The following is a 22,537-nucleotide window of genomic DNA, read 5'->3' on the forward strand; positions in this document are numbered from 1 at the left end:
CTACCTATAGATACTGTAACTACTACCTATAGATACTGTATCTACTACCTATAGATACTGTAACTACTACCTATAGATACTGTATCTACTACCTATAGATACTGTATATACTACCTATAGATACTGTATCTACTACCTATAGATACATACTGTATCTACTACCTATACATACTGTAACTACTACCTATACATACTGTATCTACTACCTATAGATACTGTAACTACTACCTATAGATACTGTATCTACTACCTATACATACTGTATATACTACCTATAGATACTGTATCTACTACCTATAGATACAAACTGTATCTACTACCTATAGATACTGTATCTACTACCTAGAGATACTGTATCTACTACCTATAGATACTGTATCTACTACCTATAGATACTGTATCTACTACCTATAGATACAAACTGTATCTACTACCTATATATACTGTATCTACTACCTATAGATACTGTATATACTACCTATAGATACTGTATCTACTACCTATAGATACATACTGTATATACTACCTATACATACTGTATATACTACCTATAGATACTGTATCTACTACCTATACATACTGTATATACTACCTATAGATACTGTATCTACTACCTATAGATACAGTATCTACTACCTATAGATACTGTATCTACTACCTATACATACTGTAACTACTACCTATAGATACTGTATCTACTACCTATAGATACATAAAGTATCTACTACCTATACATATTGTATCTACTACCTATAGATACTGTATCTACTACCTATACATACTGTATTTACTACCTATACATACTGTATCTACTACTGTATCTACTACCTATACATAATGTATCTACTACCTATATATACTGTATCTACTACCTATATATACTGTATCTACTACCTATACATACTGTATCTACTACCTATAGATACTGTATCTACTACCTATACATACTGTATCTACTACCTATATATACAGTATCTACTACCTATATATACTGTAACTACTACCTATAGATACTGTATCTACTACCTATAGATACTGTATCTACTACCTATAGACACATACTGTATCTACTACCTATATATACTGTAACTACTACCTATATATACTGTAACTACTACCTATAGATACTGTATCTACTACCTATAGACACATACTGTATCTACTACCTATAGACACATACTGTATCTACTACCTATACATACTGTAACTACTACCTATAGATACTGTATCTACTACTGTATCTACTACCTATAGATACTGTATCTACTACCTATAGATACTGTATCTACTACCTATATATACTGTATCTACTACCTATACATACTGTATCTACTACCTATAGACACATACTGTATCTACTACCTATATATACTGTATCTACTACCTATAAATACTGTATCTACTACCTAAACATACTGTATATACTACCTATACATACTGTATCTACTACATATACATACTGTAACTACTACCTATACACACTGTATCTACTACCTATACATACTGTATCTACTACTGTATCTACTACCTATACATACTGTATCTACTACCTATACATACTGTATTTACTACCTATACATACTGTATCTACTACCTATACATACTGTATCTACTACCTATATATACTGTATCTACTACCTATATATACTGTATCTACTACCTATAGATACTGTATCTACTACCTATAGATACTGTATCTACTACCTATAGATACAAACTGTATCTACTACCTATAGATACTGTATCTACTACCTATAGATACATACTGTAACTACTACCTATAGATACATACTGTAACTACTACCTATAGATACTGTATCTACTACCTATAGATACTGTATCTACTACCTATAGATACAGTATCTACTACCTATAGATACTGTATCTACTACCTATAGATACATACTGTAACTACTACCTATAGATACATACTGTAACTACTACCTATAGATACATACTGTAACTACTACCTATAGATACTGTATCTACTACCTATAGATACTGTATCTACTACCTATAGATACTGTATCTACTACCTATACATACTGTATCTACTACCTATACATACTGTAACTACTACCTATAGATACTGTAACTACTACCTATAGATACTGTATCTACTACCTATAGATACTGTAACTACTACCTATAGATACTGTATCTACTACCTATAGATACTGTATATACTACCTATAGATACTGTATCTACTACCTATAGATACATACTGTATCTACTACCTATACATACTGTAACTACTACCTATACATACTGTATCTACTACCTATAGATACTGTAACTACTACCTATAGATACTGTATCTACTACCTATACATACTGTATATACTACCTATAGATACTGTATCTACTACCTATAGATACAAACTGTATCTACTACCTATAGATACTGTAACTACTACCTATAGATACTGTATCTACTACCTATACATACTGTATCTACTACTGTATCTACTACCTATACATACTGTATCTACTACCTATACATACTGTATTTACTACCTATACATACTGTATCTACTACCTATACATACTGTATCTACTACCTATATATACTGTATCTACTACCTATATATACTGTATCTACTACCTATAGATACTGTATCTACTACCTATATATACTGTATCTACTACCTATAGATACAAACTGTATCTACTACCTATAGATACTGTATCTACTACCTATAGATACATACTGTAACTACTACCTATAGATACATAATGTAACTACTACCTATAGATACTGTATCTACTACCTATAGATACTGTATCTACTACCTATAGATACAGTATCTACTACCTATAGATACTGTATCTACTACCTATAGATACATACTGTAACTACTACCTATAGATACATACTGTAACTACTACCTATAGATACATACTGTAACTACTACCTATAGATACTGTATCTACTACCTATAGATACTGTATCTACTACCTATAGATACTGTATCTACTACCTATACATACTGTATCTACTACCTATACATACTGTAACTACTACCTATAGATACTGTAACTACTACCTATAGATACTGTATCTACTACCTATAGATACTGTAACTACTACCTATAGATACTGTATCTACTACCTATAGATACTGTATATACTACCTATAGATACTGTATCTACTACCTATAGATACATACTGTATCTACTACCTATACATACTGTAACTACTACCTATACATACTGTATCTACTACCTATAGATACTGTAACTACTACCTATAGATACTGTATCTACTACCTATACATACTGTATATACTACCTATAGATACTGTATCTACTACCTATAGATACAAACTGTATCTACTACCTATAGATACTGTAACTACTACCTATAGATACTGTATCTACTACCTATACATACTGTATCTACTACTGTATCTACTACCTATACATACTGTATCTACTACCTATACATACTGTATTTACTACCTATACATACTGTATCTACTACCTATACATACTGTATCTACTACCTATATATACTGTATCTACTACCTATATATACTGTATCTACTACCTATAGATACTGTATCTACTACCTATATATACTGTATCTACTACCTATAGATACAAACTGTATCTACTACCTATAGATACTGTATCTACTACCTATAGATACATACTGTAACTACTACCTATAGATACATAATGTAACTACTACCTATAGATACTGTATCTACTACCTATAGATACTGTATCTACTACCTATAGATACAGTATCTACTACCTATAGATACTGTATCTACTACCTATAGATACATACTGTAACTACTACCTATAGATACATACTGTAACTACTACCTATAGATACATACTGTAACTACTACCTATAGATACTGTATCTACTACCTATAGATACTGTATCTACTACCTATAGATACTGTATCTACTACCTATACATACTGTATCTACTACCTATACATACTGTAACTACTACCTATCGATACTGTAACTACTACCTATAGATACTGTATCTACTACCTATAGATACTGTAACTACTACCTATAGATACTGTATCTACTACCTATAGATACTGTATATACTACCTATAGATACTGTATCTACTACCTATAGATACATACTGTATCTACTACCTATACATACTGTAACTACTACCTATACATACTGTATCTACTACCTATAGATACTGTAACTACTACCTATAGATACTGTATCTACTACCTATACATACTGTATATACTACCTATAGATACTGTATCTACTACCTATAGATACAAACTGTATCTACTACCTATAGATACTGTATCTACTACCTAGAGATACTGTATCTACTACCTATAGATACTGTATCTACTACCTATAGATACTGTATCTACTACCTATAGATACAAACTGTATCTACTACCTATATATACTGTATCTACTACCTATAGATACTGTATATACTACCTATAGATACTGTATCTACTACCTATAGATACATACTGTATATACTACCTATACATACTGTATATACTACCTATAGATACTGTATCTACTACCTATACATACTGTATATACTACCTATAGATACTGTATCTACTACCTATAGATACAGTATCTACTACCTATAGATACTGTATCTACTACCTATACATACTGTAACTACTACCTATAGATACTGTATCTACTACCTATAGATACATAAAGTATCTACTACCTATACATATTGTATCTACTACCTATAGATACTGTATCTACTACATATACATACTGTATTTACTACCTATACATACTGTATCTACTACTGTATCTACTACCTATACATAATGTATCTACTACCTATATATACTGTATCTACTACCTATATATACTGTATCTACTACCTATACATACTGTATCTACTACCTATAGATACTGTATCTACTACCTATACATACTGTATCTACTACCTATATATACAGTATCTACTACCTATATATACTGTAACTACTACCTATAGATACTGTATCTACTACCTATAGATACTGTATCTACTACCTATAGACACATACTGTATCTACTACCTATATATACTGTAACTACTACCTATATATACTGTAACTACTACCTATAGATACTGTATCTACTACCTATAGACACATACTGTATCTACTACCTATAGACACATACTGTATCTACTACCTATATATACTGTAACTACTACCTATACATACTGTAACTACTACCTATAGATACTGTATCTACTACTGTATCTACTACCTATAGATACTGTATCTACTACCTATAGATACTGTATCTACTACCTATAGATACTGTATATACTACCTATAGATACTGTATCTACTACCTATAGATACATACTGTATCTACTACCTATACATACTGTAACTACTACCTATACATACTGTATCTACTACCTATAGATACTGTAACTACTACCTATAGATACTGTATCTACTACCTATACATACTGTATATACTACCTATAGATACTGTATCTACTACCTATAGATACAAACTGTATCTACTACCTATAGATACTGTAACTACTACCTATAGATACTGTATCTACTACCTATACATACTGTATCTACTACTGTATCTACTACCTATACATACTGTATCTACTACCTATACATACTGTATTTACTACCTATACATACTGTATCTACTACCTATACATACTGTATCTACTACCTATATATACTGTATCTACTACCTATATATACTGTATCTACTACCTATAGATACTGTATCTACTACCTATATATACTGTATCTACTACCTATAGATACAAACTGTATCTACTACCTATAGATACTGTATCTACTACCTATAGATACATACTGTAACTACTACCTATAGATACATAATGTAACTACTACCTATAGATACTGTATCTACTACCTATAGATACTGTATCTACTACCTATAGATACAGTATCTACTACCTATAGATACTGTATCTACTACCTATAGATACATACTGTAACTACTACCTATAGATACATACTGTAACTACTACCTATAGATACATACTGTAACTACTACCTATAGATACTGTATCTACTACCTATAGATACTGTATCTACTACCTATAGATACTGTATCTACTACCTATACATACTGTATCTACTACCTATACATACTGTAACTACTACCTATCGATACTGTAACTACTACCTATAGATACTGTATCTACTACCTATAGATACTGTAACTACTACCTATAGATACTGTATCTACTACCTATAGATACTGTATATACTACCTATAGATACTGTATCTACTACCTATAGATACATACTGTATCTACTACCTATACATACTGTAACTACTACCTATACATACTGTATCTACTACCTATAGATACTGTAACTACTACCTATAGATACTGTATCTACTACCTATACATACTGTATATACTACCTATAGATACTGTATCTACTACCTATAGATACAAACTGTATCTACTACCTATAGATACTGTATCTACTACCTAGAGATACTGTATCTACTACCTATAGATACTGTATCTACTACCTATAGATACTGTATCTACTACCTATAGATACTGTATCTACTACCTATAGATACATACTGTATATACTACCTATACATACTGTATATACTACCTATAGATACTGTATCTACTACCTATACATACTGTATATACTACCTATAGATACTGTATCTACTACCTATAGATACAGTATCTACTACCTATAGATACTGTATCTACTACCTATACATACTGTAACTACTACCTATAGATACTGTATCTACTACCTATAGATACATAAAGTATCTACTACCTATACATATTGTATCTACTACCTATAGATACTGTATCTACTACCTATACATACTGTATTTACTACCTATACATACTGTATCTACTACTGTATCTACTACCTATACATAATGTATCTACTACCTATATATACTGTATCTACTACCTATATATACTGTATCTACTACCTATACATACTGTATCTACTACCTATAGATACTGTATCTACTACCTATACATACTGTATCTACTACCTATATATACAGTATCTACTACCTATATATACTGTAACTACTACCTATAGATACTGTATCTACTACCTATAGATACAAACTGTATCTACTACCTATAGACACATACTGTATCTACTACCTATATATACTGTAACTACTACCTATATATACTGTAACTACTACCTATAGATACTGTATCTACTACCTATAGACACATACTGTATCTACTACCTATAGACACATACTGTATCTACTACCTATATATACTGTAACTACTACCTATACATACTGTAACTACTACCTATAGATACTGTATCTACTACTGTATCTACTACCTATAGATACTGTATCTACTACCTATAGATACTGTATCTACTACCTATATATACTGTATCTACTACCGATATATACATACTGTAACTACTACCTATAGATACTGTAGCTACTACCTATATATACTGTAGCTACTACCTATATATACTGTATCTACTACCTATACATACTGTATCTACTACCTATATATACAGTATCTACTACCTATATATACTGTAACTACTACCTATAGATACTGTATCTACTACCTATAGATACTGTATCTACTACCTATAGACACATACTGTATCTACTACCTATACATACTGTAACTACTACCTATAGATACTGTATCTACTACCTATAGATACTGTATCTACTACCTATAGATACTGTATCTACTACCTATATATACTGTATCTACTACCTATATATACATACTGTAACTACTACCTATAGATACTGTATCTACTACCTATACATACTGTAGCTACTACCTATACATACTGTATCTACTACCTATAGATACTGTATCTACTACCTATAGATACTGTATCTACTACCTATATATACTGTATCTACTACCTATATATACTGTATCTACTACCTATACATACTGTAACTACTACCTATAGATACTGTATCTACTACCTATACATACTGTATCTACTACCTATATATATTGTATCTACTACCTATAGATACATACTGTATCTACTACCTATATATACTGTAGCTACTACCTATATATACTGTATCTACTACCTATACATACTGTATATACTACCTATAGATACTGTATCTACTACCTATATATACTGTATCTACTACCTATACACACTGTATATACTACCTATATATACTGTATCTACTACCTATATATACATACTGTATCTACTACCTATACATACTGTATATACTACCTATAGATACTGTATCTACTACCTATACATACAGTATATATAGGTAGTAGATACAGTATCTACTACCTATATATACTGTATCTACTACCTATACATACTGTATCTACTACCTATATATACTGTATCTACTACCTATATATACATACTGTATCTACTACCTATATATACTGTATCTACTACCTATACATACTGTATCTACTACCTATACACACTGTATCTACTACCTATAGATACTGTATCTACTACCTATATATACTGTATCTACTACCTATATATACTGTATCTACTACCTATATATACTGTAGCTACTACCTATAGATACTGTATCTACTACCTATACATACTGTATCTACTACCTATACATACTGTATCTACTACCTATATATACTGTATCTTCTTCCTATACATACTGTATCTACTACCTATAGATACTGTATCTACTACCTATATATACATACTGTATCTACTACCTATATATACTGTATCTACTACCTATAGATACTGTATCTACTACCTATACATACTGTATCTACTACCTATAGATACTGTATCTACTACCTATAGATACATAAAGTATCTACTACCTATACATATTGTATCTACTACCTATAGATACTGTATCTACTACTTTATCTACTACCTATAGATACTGTATTTACTACCTATACATACTGTATCTACTACTGTATCTACTACCTATACATACTGTATTTACTACCTATACATATTGTATCTACTACTGTATCTACTACCTATACATAATGTATCTACTACCTATATATACTGTATCTACTACCTATATATACTGTATCTACTACCTATACATACTGTATCTACTACCTATAGATACTGTATCTACTACCTATACATACTGTATCTACTACCTATATATACAGTATCTACTACCTATATATACTGTAACTACTACCTATAGATACTGTATCTACTACCTATAGATACAAACTGTATCTACTACCTATACATACTGTATCTACTACCTATAGATACTGTATCTACTACCTATACATACTGTATCTACTACCTATAGATACTGTATCTACTACCTATACATACTGTATCTACTACCTATAGATACTGTATCTACTACCTATATATACTGTATCTACTACCTATAGACACATACTGTATCTACTACCTATAGACACATACTGTATCTACTACCTATAGACACATACTGTATCTACTACCTATAGACACATACTGTATCTACTACCTATAGACACATACTGTATCTACTACCTATATATACTGTAACTACTACCTATATATACTGTATCTACTACCTATATATACTGTAACTACTACCTATACATACTGTAACTACTACCTATAGATACTGTATCTACTACTGTATCTACTACCTATAGATACTGTATCTACTACCTATAGATACTGTATCTACTACCTATATATACTGTATCTACTACCGATATATACATACTGTAACTACTACCTATAGATACTGTAGCTACTACCTATATATACTGTAGCTACTACCTATATATACTGTATCTACTACCTATACATACTGTATATACTACCTATAGATACTGTATCTACTACGTATATATACTGTATCTACTACCTATACACACTGTATATACTACCTATATATACTGTATCTACTACCTATATATACTGTATCTACTACCTATACATACTGTATCTACTACCTATAGATACTGTATCTACTACCTATACATACTGTATCTACTACCTATATATACAGTATCTACTACCTATATATACTGTAACTACTACCTATAGATACTGTATCTACTACCTATAGATACTGTATCTACTACCTATAGACACATACTGTATCTACTACCTATACATACTGTAACTACTACCTATAGATACTGTATCTACTACTGTATCTACTACCTATAGATACTGTATCTACTACCTATAGATACTGTATCTACTACCTATATATACTGTATCTACTACCTATATATACATACTGTAACTACTACCTATAGATACTGTATCTACTACCTATACATACTGTAGCTACTACCTATATATACTGTATCTACTACCTATAGATACATACTGTATCTACTACCTATATATACTGTAGCTACTACCTATATATACTGTATCTACTACCTATACATACTGTATATACTACCTATAGATACTGTATCTACTACCTATATATACTGTATCTACTACCTATACACACTGTATATACTACCTATATATACTGTATCTACTACCTATATATACATACTGTATCTACTACCTATACATACTGTATATACTACCTATAGATACTGTATCTACTACCTATACATACAGTATATATAGGTAGTAGATACAGTATCTACTACCTATAGATACATACTGTATCTACTACCTATATATACTGTATCTACTACCTATATATACATACTGTATCTACTACCTATATATACTGTATCTACTACCTATACATACTGTATCTACTACCTATACACACTGTATCTACTACCTATAGATACTGTATCTACTACCTATATATACTGTATCTACTACCTATATATACTGTATCTACTACCTATATATACTGTAGCTACTACCTATAGATACTGTATCTACTACCTATACATACTGTATATACTACCTATACATACTGTATCTACTACCTATATATACTGTATCTTCTTCCTATACATACTGTATCTACTACCTATAGATACTGTATCTACTACCTATATATACATACTGTATCTACTACCTATATATACTGTATCTACTACCTATAGATACTGTATCTACTACCTATACATACTGTATCTACTACCTATAGATACTGTATCTACTACCTATAGATACATAAAGTATCTACTACCTATACATATTGTATCTACTACCTATAGATACTGTATCTACTACTTTATCTACTACCTATAGATACTGTATTTACTACCTATACATACTGTATCTACTACTGTATCTACTACCTATACATACTGTATTTACTACCTATACATATTGTATCTACTACTGTATCTACTACCTATACATAATGTATCTACTACCTATATATACTGTATCTACTACCTATATATACTGTATCTACTACCTATACATACTGTATCTACTACCTATAGATACTGTATCTACTACCTATACATACTGTATCTACTACCTATATATACAGTATCTACTACCTATATATACTGTAACTACTACCTATAGATACTGTATCTACTACCTATAGATACAAACTGTATCTACTACCTATACATACTGTATCTACTACCTATAGATACTGTATCTACTACCTATACATACTGTATCTACTACCTATAGATACTGTATCTACTACCTATACATACTGTATCTACTACCTATAGATACTGTATCTACTACCTATATATACTGTATCTACTACCTATATATACTGTATCTACTACCTATAGACACATACTGTATCTACTACCTATAGACACATACTGTATCTACTACCTATAGACACATACTGTATCTACTACCTATAGACACATACTGTATCTACTACCTATATATACTGTAACTACTACCTATATATACTGTATCTACTACCTATATATACTGTAACTACTACCTATACATACTGTAACTACTACCTATAGATACTGTATCTACTACTGTATCTACTACCTATAGATACTGTATCTACTACCTATAGATACTGTATCTACTACCTATATATACTGTATCTACTACCGATATATACATACTGTAACTACTACCTATAGATACTGTAGCTACTACCTATATATACTGTAGCTACTACCTATATATACTGTATCTACTACCTATACATACTGTATATACTACCTATAGATACTGTATCTACTACGTATATATACTGTATCTACTACCTATACACACTGTATATACTACCTATATATACTGTATCTACTACCTATATATACTGTATCTACTACCTATACATACTGTATCTACTACCTATAGATACTGTATCTACTACCTATACATACTGTATCTACTACCTATATATACAGTATCTACTACCTATATATACTGTAACTACTACCTATAGATACTGTATCTACTACCTATAGATACTGTATCTACTACCTATAGACACATACTGTATCTACTACCTATACATACTGTAACTACTACCTATAGATACTGTATCTACTACTGTATCTACTACCTATAGATACTGTATCTACTACCTATAGATACTGTATCTACTACCTATATATACTGTATCTACTACCTATATATACATACTGTAACTACTACCTATAGATACTGTATCTACTACCTATACATACTGTAGCTACTACCTATATATACTGTATCTACTACCTATAGATACATACTGTATCTACTACCTATATATACTGTAGCTACTACCTATATATACTGTATCTACTACCTATACATACTGTATATACTACCTATAGATACTGTATCTACTACCTATATATACTGTATCTACTACCTATACACACTGTATATACTACCTATATATACTGTATCTACTACCTATATATACATACTGTATCTACTACCTATACATACTGTATATACTACCTATAGATACTGTATCTACTACCTATACATACAGTATATATAGGTAGTAGATACAGTATCTACTACCTATAGATACATACTGTATCTACTACCTATATATACTGTATCTACTACCTATATATACTGTATCTACTACCTATATATACATACTGTATCTACTACCTATATATACTGTATCTACTACCTATACATACTGTATCTACTACCTATACACACTGTATCTACTACCTATAGATACTGTATCTACTACCTATATATACTGTATCTACTACCTATATATACTGTATCTACTACCTATATATACTGTAGCTACTACCTATAGATACTGTATCTACTACCTATACATACTGTATCTACTACCTATACATACTGTATCTACTACCTATATATACTGTATCTTCTTCCTATACATACTGTATCTACTACCTATAGATACTGTATCTACTACCTATATATACATACTGTATCTACTACCTATATATACTGTATCTACTACCTATAGATACTGTATCTACTACCTATACATACTGTATCTACTACCTATATATACTGTATCTACTACCTATAGATACTGTAACTACTACCTATACATACTGTATCTACTACCAATATATACAGTATCTACTACCTATAGATACTGTATCTACTACCTATATATACATACCTTATCTACTACCTATACATACTGTATCTACTACCTATATATACAGTATCTACTACCTATAGATACTGTATCTACTACCTATACATACTGTATCTACTACCTATAGATACTGTATCTACTACCTATATATACATACTGTATCTACTACCTATATATACTGTATCTACTACCTATATATACTGTAGCTACTACCTATAGATACTGTATCTACTACCTATACATACTGTATCTACTACCTATAGATACTGTATCTACTACCTATATATACATACTGTATCTACTACCTATATATACTGTATCTACTACATATATATACTGTATCTACTACCTATACATACTGTATATACTACCTATATATACTGTATCTACTTCCTATATATACTGTATCTACTACCTATACATACTGTATCTACTACCTATATATACATACTGTATCTACTACCTATACATACTGTATCTACTACCTATATATACAGTAGCTACTACCTATAGATACTCTATCTACTACCTATGCATACTGTATCTACTACCTATATATACTGTAACTACTACCTATAGATACAAACTGTATCTACTACCTATACATACTGTATCTACTACCTATAGATACTGTATCTACTACCTATACATACTGTATCTAATACCTATATATACTGTATCTACTACCTATATATACTGTATCTACTACCTATACATACTGTAACTACTACCTATAGATACTGTATCTACTACCTATACATACTGTATCTACTACCTATATATACTGTATCTACTACCTATACACACTGTATATACTACCTATATATACTGTATCTACTACCTATATATACTGTATCTTCTTCCTATACATACTGTATCTACTACCTATAGATACTGTATCTACTACCTATATATACATACTGTATCTACTACCTATATATACTGTATCTACTACCTATAGATACTGTATCTACTACCTATACATACTGTATCTACTACCTATATATACTGTATCTACTACCTATAGATACTGTAACTACTACCTATACATACTGTATCTACTACCAATATATACAGTATCTACTACCTATAGATACTGTATCTACTACCTATATATACATACCTTATCTACTACCTATACATACTGTATCTACTACCTATATATACAGTATCTACTACCTATAGATACTGTATCTACTACCTATACATACTGTATCTACTACCTATAGATACTGTATCTACTACCTATATATACATACTTTATCTACTACCTATATATACTGTATCTACTACCTATATATACTGTAGCTACTACCTATAGATACTGTATCTACTACCTATACATACTGTATCTACTACCTATAGATACTGTATCTACTACCTATATATACATACTGTATCTACTACCTATATATACTGTATCTACTACCTATATATACTGTATCTACTACCTATACATACTGTATATACTACCTATATATACTGTATCTACTTCCTATATATACTGTATCTACTACCTATACATACTGTATCTACTACCTATATATACATACTGTATCTACTACCTATACATACTGTATCTACTACCTATATATACAGTAGCTACTACCTATAGATACTCTATCTACTACCTATGCATACTGTATCTACTACCTATATATACTGTAACTACTACCTATAGATACAAACTGTATCTACTACCTATACATACTGTATCTACTACCTATAGATACTGTATCTACTACCTATACATACTGTATCTACTACCTATATATACTGTATCTACTACCTATATATACTGTATCTACTACCTATACATACTGTAACTACTACCTATAGATACTGTATCTACTACCTATACATACTGTATCTACTACCTATATATACTGTATCTACTACCTATAGATACATACTGTATCTACTACCTATATATACTGTAGCTACTACCTATATATACTGTATCTACTACCTATACATACTGTATATACTACCTATAGATACTGTATCTACTACCTATATATACTGTATCTACTACCTATACACACTGTATATACTACCTATATATACTGTATCTACTACCTATATATACATACTGTATCTACTACCTATACATACTGTATATACTACCTATAGATACTGTATCTACTACCTATACATACAGTATATATAGGTAGTAGATACAGTATCTACTACCTATAGATACATACTGTATCTACTACCTATATATACTGTATCTACTACCTATATATACTGTATCTACTACCTATATATACATACTGTATCTACTACCTATATATACTGTATCTACTACCTATACATACTGTATCTACTACCTATACACACTGTATCTACTACCTATAGATACTGTATCTACTACCTATATATACTGTATCTACTACCTATATATACTGTATCTACTACCTATATATACTGTAGCTACTACCTATAGATACTGTATCTACTACCTATACATACTGTATCTACTACCTATACATACTGTATCTACTACCTATATATACTGTATCTTCTACCTATACATACTGTATCTACTACCTATAGATACTGTATCTACTACCTATATATACATACTGTATCTACTACCTATATATACTGTATCTACTACCTATAGATACTGTATCTACTACCTATACATACTGTATCTACTACCTATATATACTGTATCTACTACCTATAGATACTGTAACTACTACCTATACATACTGTATCTACTACCAATATATACAGTATCTACTACCTATAGATACTGTATCTACTACCTATATATACATACTGTATCTACTACCTATACATACTGTATCTACTACCTATATATACAGTATCTACTACCTATAGATACTGTATCTACTACCTATACATACTGTATCTACTACCTATAGATACTGTATCTACTACCTATATATACATACTGTATCTACTACCTATATATACTGTATCTACTACCTATATATACTGTAGCTACTACCTATAGATACTGTATCTACTACCTATACATACTGTATCTACTACCTATAGATACTGTATCTACTACCTATATATACATACTGTATCTACTACCTATATATACTGTATCTACTACCTATATATACTGTATCTACTACCTATACATACTGTATATACTACCTATATATACTGTTTCTACTTCCTATATATACTGTATCTACTACCTATACATACTGTATCTACTACCTATATATACATACTGTATCTACTACCTATACATACTGTATCTACTACCTATATATACATTAGCTACTACCTATAGATACTCTATCTACTACCTATGCATACTGTATCTACTACCTATATATACTGTAACTACTACCTATAGATACAAACTGTATCTACTACCTATACATACTGTATCTACTACCTATAGATACTGTATCTACTACCTATACATACTGTAACTACTACCTATATATACTGTAACTACTACCTATAGATACAAACTGTATCTACTACCTATACATACTGTATCTACTACCTATATATACTGTAACTACTACCTATAGATACAAACTGTATCTACTACCTATAGATACTGTATCTACTACCTATATATACATACTGTATCTACTACCTATATATACATACTGTATCGACTACCTATATATACAGTATCTACTACATATATATACTGTATCTACTACCTATATATACAGTATCTACTACCTATACATACTGTATCTACTACCTATATATACATACTGTATCTACTACCTATATATACTGTATCTACTACCTATATATACTGTATCTACTACCTATATATACTGTATCTACTACCTATACATACTGTATCTACTACCTATATATACTGTAGCTACTACCTATAGATACTGTATCTACTACCTATACATACTGTATCTACTACCTATATATACTGTAAATACTACCTATAGATACAAACTGTATCTAATACCTATACATACTGTATCTACTACCTATAGATACTGTATCTACTACCTATATATACTGTATCTACTACCTATATATACTGTAACTACTACCTATAGATACAAACTGTATCTACTACCTATACATACTGTATCTACTACCTATAGATACTGTATCTACTACCTATAGATACTGTATCTACTACCTATAGATACTGTATCTACTACCTATACATACTGTATCTACTACCTATACATACTGTAGCTACTACCTATATATACTGTATCTACTACCTATACATACTGTAACTACTACCTATAGATACTGTATCTACTACCTATAGATACTGTAGCTATTACCTATACATACTGTAACTACTACCTATAGATACTGTATCTACTACCTATATATACTGTATCTACTACCTATAGATACTGTATCTACTACCTATACACACTGTATATACTACATATACATACTGTATCTACTACCTATATATACTGTATCTACTACCTATATATACTGTAGCTACTACCTATAGATACTGTATCTACTACCTATACATACTGTATCTACTACCTATAGATACATACTGTATCTACTACCTATATATACTGTATCTACTACCTATACATACTGTATCTACTACCTATATATACTGTATCTACTACCTATATATACTGTATCTACTACCTATACATATGTAACTACTACCTATATATACAGTATCTACTACCTATAGATACATACTGTATCTACTACCTATATATACTGTAGCTACTACCTATATATACTGTATCTACTACCTATAGATACTGTATCTACTACCTATATATACATACTGTATCTACTACCTATACATACTCTATCTACTACCTATAGATACTGTAACTACTACCTATACATACTGTATCTACTACCTATATATACAGTATCTACTACCTATAGATACTGTATCTACTACCTATACATACTGTATCTACTACTGTAACTACTACCTATAGATACTGTATCTACTACTGTATCTACTACCTATATATACTGTAACTACTACCTATACATACTGTATCTACTACCTATATATACTGTATCTACTACCTATAGATGCATACTGTATCTACTACCTATATATACATTCTGTATCTACTACCTATACATACTGTATCTACTACCTATAGATACATACTGTATCTACTACCTATACATACTGTATCTACTACCTATATATACATACTGTATCTACTACCTATACATACTGTATCTACTACCTATATATACTGTAACTACTACCTATAGATACAAACTGTATCTACTACCTATACATACTGTATCTACTACCTATAGATACTGTATCTACTACCTATATGTACATACTGTAACTACTACCTATAGATACTGTATCTACTACCTATACATACTGTATCTACTACCTATATATACTGTATCTACTACCTATATATACTGTAACTACTACCTATAGATACAAACTGTATCTACTACCTATACATACTGTATCTACTACCTATATATACTGTAACTACTACCTATAGATACAATCTGTATCTACTACCTATAGATACTGTATCTACTACCTATATATACTGTATCTACAACCTATATATACTGTAACTACTACCTATAGTTACAAACTGTATCTACTACCTATAGATACTGTATCTACTACCTATATATGCATACTGTATCTACTACCTATATATACATACTGTATCGACTACCTATAGATACTGTATCTACTACCTATACATACTGTAACTACTACCTATATATACTGTAACTACTACCTATACATACTGTATCTACTACCTATACATACTGTATCTACTACCTATATATACATACTGTATCTACTACCTATACATACTGTATCTACTACCTATATATACAGTAGCTACTACCTATAGATACTGTATCTACTACCTATACATACTGTATCTACTACCTATATATACTGTATCTACTACCTATATATACTGTATCTACTACCTATATATACTGTAACTACTACCTATAGATACAAACTGTATCTACTACCTATACATACTGTATCTACTACCTATACATACTGTATCTACTACCTATACATACTGTATCTACTACCTATATATACTGTAACTACTACCTATAGATACAAACTGTATCTACTACCTATACATACTGTATCTACTACCTATATATACTGTAACTACTACCTATAGATACAAACTGTATCTACTACCTATAGATACTGTATCTACTACCTATATATACTGTATCTACTACCTATATATACTGTATCTACTACCAATATATACAGTATCTACTACCTATAGATACTGTATCTACTACCTATATATACATACTGTATCTACTACCTATACATACTGTATCTACTACCTATATATACAGTATCTACTACCTATAGATACTGTATCTACTACCTATACATACTGTATCTACTACCTATAGATACTGTATCTACTACCTATATATACATACTGTATCTACTACCTATATATACTGTATCTACTACCTATATATACTGTAGCTACTACCTATAGATACTGTATCTACTACCTATACATACTGTATCTACTACCTATAGATACTGTATCTACTACCTATATATACATACTGTATCTACTACCTATATATACTGTATCTACTACCTATATATACTGTATCTACTACCTATACATACTGTATATACTACCTATATATACTGTTTCTACTTCCTATATATACTGTATCTACTACCTATACATACTGTATCTACTACCTATATATACATACTGTATCTACTACCTATACATACTGTATCTACTACCTATATATACATTAGCTACTACCTATAGATACTCTATCTACTACCTATGCATACTGTATCTACTACCTATATATACTGTAACTACTACCTATAGATACAAACTGTATCTACTACCTATACATACTGTATCTACTACCTATAGATACTGTATCTACTACCTATACATACTGTAACTACTACCTATATATACTGTAACTACTACCTATAGATACAAACTGTATCTACTACCTATACATACTGTATCTACTACCTATATATACTGTAACTACTACCTATAGATACAAACTGTATCTACTACCTATAGATACTGTATCTACTACCTATATATACATACTGTATCTACTACCTATATATACATACTGTATCGACTACCTATATATACAGTATCTACTACATATATATACTGTATCTACTACCTATATATACAGTATCTACTACCTATACATACTGTATCTACTACCTATATATACATACTGTATCTACTACCTATATATACTGTATCTACTACCTATATATACTGTATCTACTACCTATATATACTGTATCTACTACCTATACATACTGTATCTACTACCTATATATACTGTAGCTACTACCTATAGATACTGTATCTACTACCTATACATACTGTATCTACTACCTATATATACTGTAAATACTACCTATAGATACAAACTGTATCTAATACCTATACATACTGTATCTACTACCTATAGATACTGTATCTACTACCTATATATACTGTATCTACTACCTATATATACTGTAACTACTACCTATAGATACAAACTGTATCTACTACCTATACATACTGTATCTACTACCTATAGATACTGTATCTACTACCTATAGATACTGTATCTACTACCTATAGATACTGTATCTACTACCTATACATACTGTATCTACTACCTATACATACTGTAGCTACTACCTATATATACTGTATCTACTACCTATACATACTGTAACTACTACCTATAGATACTGTATCTACTACCTATAGATACTGTAGCTATTACCTATACATACTGTAACTACTACCTATAGATACTGTATCTACTACCTATATATACTGTATCTACTACCTATAGATACTGTATCTACTACCTATACACACTGTATATACTACATATACATACTGTATCTACTACCTATATATACTGTATCTACTACCTATATATACTGTAGCTACTACCTATAGATACTGTATCTACTACCTATACATACTGTATCTACTACCTATAGATACATACTGTATCTACTACCTATATATACTGTATCTACTACCTATACATACTGTATCTACTACCTATATATACTGTATCTACTACCTATATATACTGTATCTACTACCTATACATATGTAACTACTACCTATATATACAGTATCTACTACCTATAGATACATACTGTATCTACTACCTATATATACTGTAGCTACTACCTATATATACTGTATCTACTACCTATAGATACTGTATCTACTACCTATATATACATACTGTATCTACTACCTATACATACTCTATCTACTACCTATAGATACTGTAACTACTACCTATACATACTGTATCTACTACCTATATATACAGTATCTACTACCTATAGATACTGTATCTACTACCTATACATACTGTATCTACTACTGTAACTACTACCTATAGATACTGTATCTACTACTGTATCTACTACCTATATATACTGTAACTACTACCTATACATACTGTATCTACTACCTATATATACTGTATCTACTACCTATAGATGCATACTGTATCTACTACCTATATATACATTCTGTATCTACTACCTATACATACTGTATCTACTACCTATAGATACATACTGTATCTACTACCTATACATACTGTATCTACTACCTATATATACATACTGTATCTACTACCTATACATACTGTATCTACTACCTATATATACTGTAACTACTACCTATAGATACAAACTGTATCTACTACCTATACATACTGTATCTACTACCTATAGATACTGTATCTACTACCTATATGTACATACTGTAACTACTACCTATAGATACTGTATCTACTACCTATACATACTGTATCTACTACCTATATATACTGTATCTACTACCTATATATACTGTAACTACTACCTATAGATACAAACTGTATCTACTACCTATACATACTGTATCTACTACCTATATATACTGTAACTACTACCTATAGATACAATCTGTATCTACTACCTATAGATACTGTATCTACTACCTATATATACTGTATCTACAACCTATATATACTGTAACTACTACCTATAGTTACAAACTGTATCTACTACCTATAGATACTGTATCTACTA

This window comes from Salvelinus alpinus, chromosome 1, assembly GCF_045679555.1.
Source record: "Salvelinus alpinus chromosome 1, SLU_Salpinus.1, whole genome shotgun sequence".
In the NCBI taxonomy this organism is placed as follows: Eukaryota; Metazoa; Chordata; class Actinopteri; order Salmoniformes; family Salmonidae; genus Salvelinus; species Salvelinus alpinus.